Source organism: Python bivittatus, unplaced genomic scaffold (assembly GCF_059951505.1).
Source record: "Python bivittatus isolate LINGU-HERP-01145 unplaced genomic scaffold, Pbiv_v1 ctg000480_np1212, whole genome shotgun sequence".
NCBI classification, from domain to species: Eukaryota; Metazoa; Chordata; class Lepidosauria; order Squamata; family Pythonidae; genus Python; species Python bivittatus.
In genome coordinates, this window is record NW_028277075.1 from 44,124,327 (window position 1) to 44,139,903 (window position 15,577).

The 15,577-nt window shown below is 37.1% G+C and overlaps 1 protein-coding gene across 6 annotated transcripts in view; it reads left to right on the forward strand.

Annotated features, from left to right (window-relative positions):
* The window catches only part of NAV2 (neuron navigator 2), a 307,819-nt gene that overhangs the window by 175,463 nt on the left and 116,779 nt on the right, over nt 1-15,577 (forward strand). The gene's annotated exons all lie outside the window — the stretch shown is intronic.

Below are 15,577 nucleotides of genomic sequence, written 5' to 3' on the forward strand. Positions count from 1 at the left end.
TTCAACTGTGCTTTAGCCATGAATATGTGATAAAACCCTTCCCTCCCTCTATCCAGGGTCACTGCAAGTTTATTTGCCCCCAGCCATTCAAGAGATGGATGGGTGGAAATAGTTTCTATTCTCTTCATTTCGCATTTTAAGCAATCTGCAAGATAGTGGGTGTGAAAATATAACCCTGCCTCTGAACAAATTTCAGTTTTCCCCCCCTAATCTTCCCATGTGCATCTCTTAAAAGGGGAGAGGAACACATTCTTTAATCAGCTTTAAAATTATAAATGTTAACGTTCTTTTCCTCCCTAACTAATCTTAACTGCACTGGCTGCTCTGCAATTTAGTGAACATTTTATTTCAGCCATAAGTACTACATTCTTTAGGTTCGCTATGTTTTTATTTACTTTCTATTGGATATTAAGTAGAAGCCACAAGCTGACATAGCATACTTATGGATAACGTGCAATAAGTACCATGTGGATTTGGGATATGTGGGTTTTGTAGCTCATCTTATTTACTTGTAAGTTTAATTGAAGTTTATTTATTTAATTTATTTATTTATTAAATTTATCCCCGCCCATCTCCCCCTAATGGGGGACTCTGGGCGGCTCACAACTCACTAAAACAATAAATAAAAATACAGTTGCATAAAACCTAAAACCTATACAAAACAATTCCTAAAAAAGTAGAAAGAGTCCAGGAGGTCAATGGTTCAGAGCAGCAAACGCCAGGCCTCTAAGGGGCTAGCCAGCCCACACCTGATGTCTTCAGGTTGCAAGCATATATAGCTTAGATGCAAGTTTGAGCTTGCATCTAAGCTATATATGCTTGCAAGCTGTTAGCTCAAATTTCTTATTAAATGTAGAAATTGCTCTTACTTTAGACAAAGTTATTGTATTAGCCTCTATCACATAATAGCACTCAGTGAAAAATTTAGAGAAGTTTCACTTCAGTATTTAGACTGAGTTCATACATTATGCTAAACCACACACTGCATCATGGCTTGTTAAATAACTATAATGTATGAGTTCACACAACATATTGTAAGTAATACCTTTGATTCTATGGTCCATAATGATTATGTTGATCAAACATGCCAACCCATAAAAAGCAAACCACATTTTCAATTTGCAATTTGTGAATCCAGCCTATATTTCTTAATTACATATTTTAACATTTTTCCTCTTAAGCTAGCTATCTCTATATTATGTATGCATTAGTGTATATTTAATGCATCAATAAAAGCTAGCTCCCAAATGCTATTGTTTTCAACATTCAGCTTCTGTTAGAAACATTGTTAGACTGAGTACCAAACTAAGATCATCTTGGGTTCATATACAGAATTCTTGTGATAAATGAACTATGGAAACATAATTACGTCCATATCACCTTGTTGATTTTCCAGTACTGTTCCTGATCGCTGAGTTAACCCTGATCACTAACCCTGAGATATCTTACACATAGCAAGGGAGCAATTTCTCCATTTTGAGAGACTATGTATCTAAGGGATATGTTTAGTCCAGTTATGTGAGAGCCCAACCTCATAGCTGGAATAGAAACCAATTAAGTAGAATTGATCTTGCCAGTGAAACTGTAGGTGATTCAGAATGAGTGTAGATATGCCCATCATACTTGCTGATGACTGCTTAAATCAAATGTGGCTTCTTTAAGGTGTTGCTAACAGGTAGGGTGTGTTACCTCCAAATCATTTTTCCCCTTTCAAATCCAAATTGCTGTTGAGCTCTGTGGTTAATAGTCATGCTTGCTGTCTCTTTGTCTGGATTCATACTGGAAGGCAAGTAGTCCTATGTAATTTAAGATACTTGTAAAGTGGAGGTGTGGAGTGCTTCAGGAATGTTTTCCAAGAGCTGGCTTGAAATGGGACTGCCCCACCGAAAATGTAAGGAACTTGTAGAACTCTTATCTCCATCAGAATGTTTAGTGAGCCATTTTTGCTCATTCCTTTCCTCAGAGGCTTCTCCTTTCCAAAAGAGAGTCTGCTTTTGAGAATGTATGTGTTAAAAAATGTGTCATTAAACATGCTTAATATAACTACATGTTGGTTTTTTCATGGTTTGATTGTACCGAACACTGTAATCAGATGGGAAGTTGATGTTCAGGATATTTTGAGTTCATATATATCTTTTTTAAAAAGTCACTTGCATTAATTGAGTATTTTGGCTGCATTACAACAAAACACAACATAAGAGCTTATGACTGAGTTACACCCTGACTTGATTTCACTCATCTGTTCAAGTTTGTGCAGACTGAAACTTGAATTGACCCTAGCTAACTGGTTATTCATTTCTTTGTTTTCTCTTGAAAGGCAGGGCTTGTGGTTAGACTTTGCATTTCAGTCTTTGACCAGAAAGATCAAATTGACAAGAGATGGTGGTCAATTAAGGCTGATGGGTGGACAGAATAGGGGAATAAAATGCATGGTTTGGGACTACCATTAATCTAGGAGAAAGAAAAACTAGAAAAACAAATCTGTAGTGAACTAAAGTTTCACTAGAGAAATTATGGTTCTTTGTTCTTATTTCTTAACCTGTATTTTAACACCGTAATTCTTAAATGCTGATGCTTTAAGAGCCAGTATATATTTTTGCTATAAAGTTCTCACATATTTTCCAAACTAAAATTAAGTTGTTTTGCATTCCAGTTGTGAAACCAAATGAATTCACACATAAGTATCTAAAAGCTATGACCTAAAATAGCTCTACCAAAGACTACTTTAATCCTACTAAACATATATGTTAGATCATGGTCTATTTAGCCTAGTGTTTTCTCACCATGTGTGTAATATATACTTGGCCACTATAATTTGTGCCATCAGAGCGAGTGCATTACAAGCTACCATGATTCATACTTAACCATGGAGTCCCTGCCTGGGGTGCTGCTTCATGTAGATGATGCTTCCATGTAAGTGCTGTTCAAGTCCAAGCATGGCAACAATGCCAGAGACACCCCCAAATGCTGGCACAAAGTGTCAACTGGCTGTTAAAAGGCAGTATTTAAAAAACAGGTCAGGATGGCAAGCATTTGACCACACAGTCACTTGGAGTTAAACCCAACACAGTATAATAATCTGACATAAGATTGCATAGTGTGTGTTAACTGTTTAGACAGTTAAGGTGGACACAGTGGTTATGATCTCTTTGAGGAAGTGTATAGGTAGTGCTATCCTAGGGTGCTAACTTTACTATTGTACTAGATAAGACCTAGCATATCATTTTGTTCCTCCATCCATAAACAGGATGTCCGTGAAGTACTGCATCTCCCAATAAATAAATTTGGAGGAATACTGCTTTCTAATACTGGGAGTAATACTTAGCCATTGTGACTAGTATTTTCATATATTCTCCTCCTTGCTAGGTCCCTGACTTTCCAACAGTTTTCCACTGTTTTGCTTGAATATGTTTTGAGGTGAACAGAAAATAAAATGATTCAAGCTAATAGTTAAGCATTGGATGGTTATGTTAGCCTCGGAACTTGTGAGCTATAATCTGAAGTTGATAAGTGGAATTAATTTACTTGCTCCAAATTTCAATCATTCTATCTTTGAATTTCTATTATAAGAAGTTAAGTTACAACTACTTAAGCTATGTACTTACCTTTTTCAAAGAAGCATGCCAACCATGCCAACATGGTTTTATCAGTGATGTTCAGAGGTTGAAAATTGGCATCAGGGCTTATTGAAAGCAATTGAGAGAACAATGCAAAGCAATGTCAACATTCAGTAGACATTGTTCAGTGTACTAGGGATGGTCATCTTTATGTATAACATAAATGGTTAAAATACACATAATAAGAAAAAAAGGTGACTAATAAATTAGTAAGATTGTTATAGTGGTTAAGTCATCAGGCTAGAAACTGGGAAACTGTGAGTTCTAGTCCTGCCTTAGGCACGAAGCCAGCTGGGTGACCTTGGGCCAGTCACTCTCTCTAAGCCCTAGGAAGGAGGCAAGGGCAAATCACTTCTGAAATCTTGCCAAGAAAATTGCAGAGACTTGTCCAGGCAGTTGCCGAAAGTCAAGACTGACTCAACAGGGCCATAAATAAATAAATAATCAATCAATCAAAACTCAAGTGCTGTAGCAACTGGGGGAAAAAAGCAAGTTTCACCCAATAGGCCACCAAAGGATCCTCCACACATTTCCATAAGGCATATAATCCTTAAAGAGAAGGCCTAGTTCATTCTAACTTCTGTTCTCATCTCTTTTTTGAAAAGGTTTCTGTTCAGGTTCTCTTTTCCACTGAATGATGATAATGAGAAATAGTATTGCTTACAAAGGAGGCTTGGAAGGAACAAAATGTTTAAGGCACTAGCAGTTGGCAGAATGGGAGAAAGGTTCAAAAGTTTTTGTTACCAAGGGAACTCGGAAGCAGTTGGCTTTTGCTAATAAAACGGACCTGTGGTTAGGAATGAGGCTCTTGATTTTTTTTTCCTTAGCGCTTATTCTGTTGAATTTCCATTTGTGTCCTTTTAATGCTTTAACAGCAATTGAATCAACCAAATTTGTACAGTACGCTGAATGTAAGAAAATGAATTTCATTACAGCCATTGAATAAAATTTGGAGTGATAATTTGAGAGAAAGCGAATCAGAACTTTTTAAAATTAATGGCTATCATTTTAATTTTTCAGTTTTACTCAAGAAATGGTAGCTAACTCCAACTGTTGCTTTCAGCCATTCCAAATTTTAACTATCTTGAGGAGCTGTAAATGTATACATTTCCTAGATGTCAACAAGTGTTAACCAGCTTAGTCCCTCAAATTTTAATTAAAATTCCTCAGTGTGTCAAGCTACATTTCTTGTTCTTTGGGGGATTATCTGTAAATCATGATTTTATTTATTTGACTGTTTCTTGAAGTTGTTTACTGACTACTGAAGTATCTTTTTCTGCTGCAATTACTAGATAATAATTATATTTTATTTATTTATCTTATAATATTTATAGCTTACTCTGATCCAGGTGGATTCTGGGTGGGTACAACACAGTGAAGACATAAGCAAGAAATTAAACAAAGTGTTATGAGTATCACATGTTAATTGCTGCACATTGATTTGCTGCTAAAAATAAACTGACAACCTTGCATTTCATGTTATCCTTGAATGGTTTGTGTTTGTTATAGGCATATTACAACCACATACCTGGAAGAGTAAAAGAAATAAAGCAGGCTAGATATTCGCAGGAATGCACTAAATTATGACCACCACCTGTACTGACAATTAACATCAGTTTTGTGAATGGTGTGTTATAGTAGTGACTGAGGATTTCATGGAACTTGTATCACAATGCAGTAAATGTAGAACTACTGTCCTCTTCAGTACTTGTTGGAACTTGAAGTTGTACTAGAATTTCACAGATCTCTGTTCTAGCAGGCCTGCCAAGGTTAAGAAAAGCACAGGTAAAATTTTCCAGTTGTGTTTTTGTGGAACAGTTTTTTCCCCCAAGAAAGTGGAGTATATTCTGTCTTACTGCTATCATAGCACTAGTCTGTTTCAGAACTATACTGAAGGATGCCCTTTTTTGAATATGGAAAACTCATTTTCTCCATTTTCATTATTGCATCTGCTCCCTTCATGGTTTCCTGTTTGTTTCTGGTCCATTCATATACCCATTGTCTGTGGTGTTTCCTCAATTCTTGATAGGAATTGCTAAGGCCATATAACACCGGCAAGAAGGGTCTTTTTACAGTGTACAGTATTCCATCTACATTGCAAGATACAGCTGCTAGTTGTCTTATGCTGTGTGAATAGCTGTCAGGATGAAATGCTTCTGTTCTGTTGCTGCCGAATTCAATGAAAAGGAAGACAGTGGAATGACATGAGGTAGGAGAAGGAAGAGGAAGAAAACTGAGTAAACAGACATTGTAGGAGGAGAACTATATTAGTCTATGGTAGCTGCAGCTCACAAACCCTTACACCTGTTAATAACATTTGTTAGTTGGAGAAAGTGCTACCAGATTCCTCCTGAGTAAATGCAAAGAAAGAATAACAGAATGGAAATGGGAGGAATAAGGAGAGGGAAGGGAGAAGATGAATGAATGAACAGACAAATAAGTATCGGTAACTTGGAGAAGACACATCTGCAGAGAGGCACACATGGGTTCAACAATGCTGTGAAGAATAGAGGACAAAATAAACAAGCCAAAATAGAATACCTGAAGATCCATTTCCTCTTATAGGAAAATATCCATAGTTATAAGAACAGTTTAAAAGATCCTGTTCTATGTCCCATCATCTAAAGTATAGGTAGCCCTTGGCTTACAACAGCAACTGGGACTCCCTGGGATTGCGGTTGCTAAGCAATGTGGTTGTAAAGTATGATGTCACATGACTGCATCACTTAGCAATGACAATCCTGGGCAGTCCCAATTGCCATCATAACCCCAGGACACGCAGGTCGTTAAGTGGGAAGAGGCAGGAGTCCCAGGCAAGGAGCACAGAGATGCTGCACGTGTGTCTGGAGAAACCTTGGGAGGGCTGGGGGAGGCTGTGCACAGGTTGGAGGAGGCCTTGGGACGGCCGGTACAGGCTACATGCAAGTGGGGGAGGTGCTGTGGGTGGGAGAAAAAGTGGCAGGAGCGACTTACCAAAGTGACTTGAGACCTTCCCTGCTGGCTTCCCCACTGACTTTGTTTGTTGGAAGCTGGCAGAGAAGGTTGCAAATGGCGATCATGTGACTGTGGCTCACTGTGACATTGTAATTGTGAGACAGGAACCTGAGTGTCCAGCTCATAATCATGTGACCGTGAGGATGCTGCGATGGCCATAACTTTGAATGCTTACTGAACAAATGGACATAAGCTGCGGACTACCTGTAGTTAATTTAATAGGCACCTAAGAGAGGAGATTTTTCTGTCACTGTACCCAAATTATGGAACTCCCTCTATACAACAGTTAAACAGGTGATTGCATGATATTGTGGAATCTGGCATTTGAAGAAATACTTTCAAGTATGTATTTCCTCAGGAAAACACACATTTGTTTCATACAATTTGCAAATGAATGAATGTGAATATTCTTCCCTCTAGGAAAGGGGACAGGATGAAATCTTCCCTTCTCCTCAGGCCAGCATGAATTTATATGTTGCTTTATTTGTATTTATATATGAAATCTTTCCTGTATTGTTTCTTAGAGATAGATAGATAGATAGATAGATAGATAGATAGATAGATAGATAGATAGATAGATAGATAGATAATTTACTATATTATAAATTGTTACCATGTATTATGATACAGTACCATATTAGAAATTCCAAATGGTTTTATCTGTGTTGTAACCTAAGACAATGGTAGCAGAACAGCCAATATTCAACAAATGGTAGCATAATAATATATACAATATAAAACAGGATCCAATGTCATCCTATCACCTGTTTTAGAATTTTAAGTCTCTTGACTTTTGTGTTAACATTTTCAGCAACTGTTATTTTCCTTAAACATTTGTCATTCATACACATACACAGAGGCTTTGTTCTGGGGAAAAAAATAGAAAAGTATATTATTCATAGAGAGTTTTTTTTAATTAATATTTGGGACATGAACAGTGTTTTGAGAGTGCGAGATTATAGCTGATGGCTGCTGTTTGACTCCTTGGAGACTGGATAGTTTAAAAATTGATCCTTAACATTCTCAGACTGGTGAACCAAGAACCCAAATCAAATAATGATAACTTTGTCATTTGCTAAAATATGATTATTCTGTTTACATTAAAGCCCCTCCACCCATGATTTTTAGTAACCTTTGGAAAATATGAAGTAAAACAAATGTTTACAAAGGAAAAAATTTAAAGGATTGAATTCCATCTTTGTCTTCTCTGAAATTAAGTCCCACTGAATTCAGTGTTTGTTTACTCCTCCAAAAGTCATTTTAAGGCTACTATACAGTCTTATGATATTAACTTTTGTACCACAGTGTTAACTTATCCAGCATTAATTTTCAATTTAGTATTATATTTTCAGTGCATAACATAATAGAACATGATCTGCCTATTAGACTGGGAAGGGCAGGACAGAAATGCACTTCATTGGAGTTTTTTGCATCCCCAGATTTTTAATACATGTAATGTATAAACTGACTGGCCAGAAGATTCTGTCATAGATAAAGGATTGTTATCTAAATTAGGAGCAACCCAGTTCTGATTTGTGAACACAGCTTTTGTTGTGTACACACTGATGTACTAGTCTGAGTACAGTCATGTCTGGTGTACACATGCAGGAGTTTGCTCCTGCAAGAGCTGTTCATTACTCCAATCTTCAGGCCCCATATTTTGCTATTATGAGATGCTTTAAGGCACAGAGTTTATTTTGGCTGCCTGGCACTCTGTTTGTGTGACATGTGTTACTGTATTTTTGCACTGGGGAGGGAGAACACTAGATACCCATGAACCCAAATTGTTCCCTCTTCCCTGAATTCCTATTGCTGGCTCCTACCTGTGTATTCATCTGCTCTTCCTCATGCTGCTCTTATCTGGTCTGTTTTCCCTGTGTCTGCTAGACCCCTCTGGGACTCATTTATTTATTAATTTATTAAACCAATTTATATAGCTGCCCATCTAACCACAGGTGACTCTGGGTGGCGTACAACAAAGCTAAAAATCAATAAATACATTAAAAGTATGAAAAGCAAAATAAAACAGAGAATAAAAGGATGTTAAAAATAAGGGAGCCACCTCACTAATTTCCCCGCCCCCGGGTGTGCCCAGGCCTGCTGGAATAACCAAGTCTTAAGGGACCTCTGGAAGCTCAACAATGATGAAGCCAATCTCACCTCAGGGTGGAGAAGATTCCACAGCGCAGGGACCTGGGGCCTGCCAAATGTAGCTCCCTAGGTGACGGAACCTGTAACATGCTCTTCTTGGAAATATGAATGTCCACCACCACCTTTCTGCTGTAGGGACGGGGTTGTTTTAGCACCACATTGTACCTTCTTGTCTGAAATTGGGAAAGGCTGGAGAACATAAAGATAGCAGATGTGAGGAGAGAGAAAGGAAAGAAGAAAAAAGGAGGACAGCAGGACACTGCACATTTAACAGGGAGTTTGTGTGGACTGGTCTGAACCAGCTAGATAACATGGCTGCATAGATGGTATCAACCTTCCCCTACCCAATGCCCTGATAGGGATAATGGGTGTTGGAGTCTAACACAACCTAGCATCATGTTAGGAGATGCTATCTTACAGGAACAATTCTGTCATTATCTAATCTACCCACACGTCTCAAGAGAAAGGTATATTATTAGTTATTGTACTAAAATTAATGGAGTTTCAAAATATTTAATTTGCTTCAATTTTGTGACCATATTTGAGCTACATTTCTAAGAACTTTAAGTGTATCAGCTTCTACATGTGTAAGAATTGACTACAACAAACAGGCATTGAAAAGTTTGTTTATCAAAAAAGGATATTTGTCAGAGTCAGGATTCACTATAGACCTCTGTTGAATATAGTGATGGTAGCAAATCTATTCATGGAATGTCTGTGTGTCTCTCTGTACACACTTACATGCATGCACACACATGCACACACTCACTAGCCCATCCTTTTTTAAAGTTTATTCTCTTACTGAAAAAAAATCACATTGAAAAATACTTGTTTCTTACATAATGCCTGCATTTACTTTTCCCATTTTAAGGTTGATGTCTGTAATGTCTTGCAAACAAATGTTATAATAAATGAAATATTTGAGACTTGCTTCTGTCACTGCCATTGAAACTGAACTCCTTGTTTATGCGGTTGAGAAAAAAGTATTGTGTCTTGTCCCCATGGACAAAGCAGAACTGAGAATAGTCCCGTCCCTAGTTTTAACTAGCTTAGCAACCTCTTTGTGAAGCCCCAGAGGGGCAATTGTTTATTGTTCTTGCACCAGTAGAGACTTTCAGAGCTGACTTACATCCATTGCACTTTCCTTTTTCCTCCTTGTTGCATGTGACGTTTATATCTTGTTTTGGGCATTATAGTTAGAGGTTATCTATTATAGCTGACAGTGTAATTCAGTGATTTTTTTTTTTAAAGGTAGAAATGGGGTCAATGCTGGACAAAGCACCATTTTTTCCAGTTATTGCAAGAAGATCAGCATAGAAGTTACAGTGTTTAAATTGTCTGACAGTAAACCTTCTTTCTTCCTCCTCCTTGTCCTCATTGGCAAAGAGGAGTCTTTAAAAGAAAAGTCAGTAAATGGCAGTGAACTTTACAGAACTGAAGAGCATTTTCAGACTCTTCAGATAATTTGGCCAGTGTTTTCAGACCAGCAACGGAAAGATTGAAAGGAAATAACGCTTCATTCATGACTTAGTAAAGTATGTTATTTTACTGAACGTTTGCCAAAGGTATCAACTTCACTGTTTTCTTTCCTTTTTGCTTGTTGCATAGTTGGATTGTATTGTTGAATTGTACAGAATCTAGCAGAAGAGAAGGGGGAATTCAAATTTCAGAGACACGCGGGACATTTTCACCATACTGTATACTTAGAACCGCTTTCCCCAATCTGGCACTTGACCAGTGTGGGATTCTACTGTAAACTCTTTGGGCTATGCATTTGGGAAGTTTGTAGCCCCAGGAAGTTTGAGGAAGGCTGGCTTAGGGATCTTTTTGTTAAATGTCTATGGCGATAGTCATTTAAACTGTAGTTGATTTTAAAATCTGTAACATTTATTTAAGAAAAATGTGCATAAGTTAAAAAAATATTTTATTATTTATATGTTTGGACTTCATTTTTTTCATGTTTAGCCTACCTAGTTTCATATGATCTCTTAAACCGTGTGTGAATAAAGGTTATTAAGATTACTTAAAATGCCTCTAAAATGCAGCTTCTCAGAACTTTTCAGTTCTCTTTCATTGTCTGTTTAATTGTCTATATTTTATTTTACTCTTCCACTTTTATTTTTAAGATGAAAACTTCATTCAAAAGTTTGGCACGATGGCAATTTACAATCTGTTAACCTTCATATGCTAAAAATACTGATATGGTTTTGGGGTAGTATATCTGAGAGAATATAGAGAAGCATAAACTCCAAACATGTTCAGATGAGCTTTTTCAAAAAAAAAAAAAAGTGAAAATATTCAATAATGAAAGAGGTCACTAATTATTTCAACTATTCTGTAAGAAATACTCTATTCCCAAGTATTAATATTGGCACTGAAAAGTGTCTGCTGCTTGGATTTTGCAATGAATTAGGAAATGACCTATTATCCTTTACTCTGAAATATGAACTTATCTAATCATTCCTGTGAAATTTTTTAAACTTGAAGATAATTGTGGGAGCTCCATTTGTTGAAGCTATGCTGCTTAAACAATAATAATTGGATCTAGACTAATTTAGTTATATTTTAATGCTGATGAAACTATTAGTCCTATTAAAACTGGAGCTATTTGTTGTTTTTTGAATAATTCAAGTGATTCCAGCGAGACTATAGTGTGATTTTTTAAAATGATAGGAAGCCCACCATAAAGAGAAGGCTGAAAAGGCAACAAGAAAGAAGTCAAGTGTATCGCAGGAGTCCTATCTAATGGTGGAAAATGTCAAGGACTTTGCACACTTGAAAATGCTATATAAAAATAAAGTAAAATAAATACATTTCTTCTTAGGAAGAAAGGCAGCTGTCCTACACGTGTATCTGCAAATGAGATGGAGTGGTTTTGTGCTCGCTCTCTAGTTCATATCTAGAAAAACTCTCTACTATTTCTAAAATAGCAGTAGGCCTTTGGTTTAACTTGAGCTGCTGAGTTTTCTGTTTCTTACTGCTTTCTATCCTGTATCACCAGTTTTTAGTGGTTTGTGCACGCTAAGGTGTGAGAATGGATAGAGGGTTTATTGAAAACAGTTTTTATTTTTTATTGCTCAAGTCTCTATCCAGGACTTTCCGTGCAAAACACAATACTTGAAGCTTGCACTTTAATATTAGCTTTGCCACATATGGGACTAGCTAGAGAGGCTTGTAATTATTTCATCAGCAAGGAAAGCTGTATCCGGATCTATATGGGGAAACAAAGTAACAAGCAGACGCAGATGGAAAAGAGAATAGAACTTTGGTGCTGGAACCAAAGCGTAAGAAATGGAAAGGACATAAAGAACAATTTATGAGCCAAGCTCAGAATGAACTGGGATACTGAAAATACTGAATCCTCAAATGTGAGGGTAGTTATAAGTTCACAGAAAGAGAAGAATTGGAAAGTAACTTAGAGATCATCTAGTCTAACTTAATGCTCAGGGCTGGGTCTACTACACCATTTCTGATACATGACTATTCAGCTTCAGAGCTCTGTCAAGCCCCATACCTCAGGGCACAAGCAAGGAAGCAAGAATCACACAGATTTCAATAAAGGGTTTTAATGAACAAATTAGAGATAACGTCCAGAATTTTGGAAATGCAATAGGAATCTCCTGCCCTCTTTCATTAGTGAGTTCATTAAGGCAGAATCTCTTTGAATCTCTTCTTCCTAGTTTTTTTGCAGCCCAGATTAACCCTGCCACCTATGAAATAAAGTACTAACAAACTCATCTCCCATCTGTTGGTTGTCTTTGTCTAAAATTCCTCTCATTTCTTTCTCAGCCTCCTCACAATCACTTCATGTTTCTCTGGCTGACAGCTTGTACAGTCTAGAAATTCATCCTGAAATCTAGCTTGAACCTACTTGATTGTACTTTCAACTCTTTGGTTCTAGACCTGCTCTCTGGGACAGGAAATAATAAGTCTACCCTTGTTCCATTTGATAGCCCTTCAGATATTTGAAGACTGCTATTGTAGCTTCCCTTAGCTGTCTCTTCTGTACGCTAAACATATCCTTATCTTTTAACTGTTCCTCATAGGATTTCATTTCCAGGTCCTTCACCTTCTCGATAGCCATACTCTGAATTTGCTCCAGTTGTCACTGTTCTTTTTGAATTATGGTGCCCAGAACTGGACACAGTATTCTATAAGGGGTCTAGCCAGGGCAAAGTAGAATGGAATAATTACTTCCTATTTTCAGGAAATTGTTAGCAGCAGTTGGCAATGAATTATCATTAGTAAACAATCAGCAATCTTCCCATCCCTGGCTCTTCCTCTTGTGTCTGCCTCTTCCAACTGGGTTGCCAAACTCTTGTATGTTCTTCCTATTCACTCACTCAGTGAGTTACAAAATAAAGCATACAAATAAACTAACTCTGGATTGGTGGTAGGGAACTATAGGGAACGTCATAGAGATTCCTGCCTACTTACAATAATTAAGGGTATCTGGTTAGGCTTTATGGAAGCTATACTACAGCAGAAAGTTATAAAAAGGAGGGCACAGTTAATATTTTAATTTGATTTATGTTTTGATGGGATTTTTTGAATTGGATTGTAATTCCTGCCAAGACTTCCATGAATTGCATTGAAGTCATGTAGATAGAGTTTGCCATGTGTCATCTCTTAATTTAATCAATCAAGGCATATATAGCATAGGGACATACTACTTTTTCCTCCAACTTGGGCTCTGTCCTCCTGGGGCCTTTAAACTCCCCCTTTCCTGGAACAAAATGGATAATTGAGTCAAACTGCCATGCTGACAAAAATACAAAACATAAACTACATGTTTCTATAAAGGTTCATCTTCTCTGTAACATTACAAAGCAACTTAAACAGATCAGAGATTAAATTAGCAAAATATAATGATTTAGCAAACCACTCTGTGTAGCCCATTGTTTTAAAGATATCAGTAGGGTTACATATTCCGTTTACTATTATCAAATTCTAGCAGAGCAGGCTTGAAAATCCTGTATGTAGTAGGTTTTGAAACCACTTTGATGTATTTCCTGATCTTCTATAATTCTCAAGAGGCTTTCACTCTATGATACCACTAGTATCTGATACTTCTGGAATTCACTGGGAATTGTAGCCAGTATCAGTGTTCTGTGAGAGCATTTTCTTGTTAAAGTTGGTTTGGTTTTACCCACAATTGCTAGTGGGTAGCACTAAACAATTATTGGGAGAGTTAAGTATGTGTACACTCACATATAAAAGGCATTATTTTTGTTCATTCTAGAGGAATTACACCTATCTGCTGTCTGCAGACAAGAGATAAAATTCTTTGAAGAGTTGCTAAGTTGCTAAGAACTGTTTCTTGTTGACAGAAGTAAACAGTAGTTCTGGTAAGGCTGAGTGGTTTGCATTCAGTGGCCTTTGGGGAGATGTGTCCCCTAGGCCAGGATTGTTAAATTTCTACATGCCAGACAGTATTCTGGAAGGCAGGCACCTTTCTTTCTTTCTTTCTTTCTTTCTTTCTTTCTTTCTTTCTTTCTTTCTTTCTTTCTTTCTTTCTTTCTTTCTATCTATCTATCTATCTATCTATCTATCTATCTATCTATCTATCTATTTTACAACCAAAGCCTCTTGTAGATCAGAGTCTGCAGATAATATCAGTACAACCTAGTAACCCAGTATTCATATGGAAATGGTTCTTTCAAACAATATGAGGTTATTGCCTTTTTCAGTGCTTATTTCTCTATCTGGAAACAATAAGGGAGGCAGTGCAGTAAAGCAGAGACTACTGATTTTCCAAATGTCCATTAGCTGAGGCACTGAATACAGTGCTCAAGTAAGAGGTTTAATAGTAACTTGGAAGCTAGTTCCTTTCAGCTACAACTGTGAGCAAAATGCTCGCTGTATCTTAATTAAAACAGATAAGCCAAATTAGAGAAAACAACCATATAATTCCTTTGCAGCAAAATTCAACACTAATGCTTCCAGTTGATTGCCCCTGTTATAACCATTATTTTATTACAAGGAGAAATGATTTGTCATATGAAGGACCGTCTCATCCCCATCACATCAACCCCTCCCACCCGGTCATGCAGAGACGGCATGCTACAGACCCCGTCTGCAAGAGAATTTCATCTGATGGGGTCCAGGAGGCGAGCTTTCTCTGCAGTAGCCCCTGCCCTTTGGAATACTCTTCCCCCAGAAGTGAGGTTTTAGACTTTTAGACTTCAGAAAAAAACTGAAGACCTGGTTTTGTCATCACGCATGGGGTGGGGATGGGAATAATCAGTTTTGGGGTTGGCTGGTTCCCTAGTCTTACCTTTGACCGATATTATCTGGTCACGGGCTGAAATAATATCACCATCTCTTGGATTTTATTGTATTTAATAATTGTATTTTATATTTGTATTATTTATGTTTTTACTGATTTTAAATTGTTTTGTTGTGAACTGCCCAGAGTCCCTCCTTGTGGGGGAGTTGGGCGGTGATATAAATTTGATAGATAGATAGATAGATAGATAGATAGATAGATAGATAGATAGATAGATAGATATTGTACTTCATAGAAGCAGGTTTACCACGGAAACTTTAACAATCCAATTTATATACATCTGCAATACTAGAACAATCTCACCTAAAAGTAAAATTTCTTATCTCTTTACTTATGAAGGGAAATATCAAACTTAAGACAGTAAGCAAAAAATCACTAACCCATTCCCTGGTAGGAAATGTTACTGATAACATAGATCCTGCTGTACTCTCATTTTTCAGCCACAGATTTTTATACAATGAATATACAGTAACTAATAGAACAGTGTTTCAGTTTGTGCCAGAGTTAGCCTAAGTAGGTGGTACAA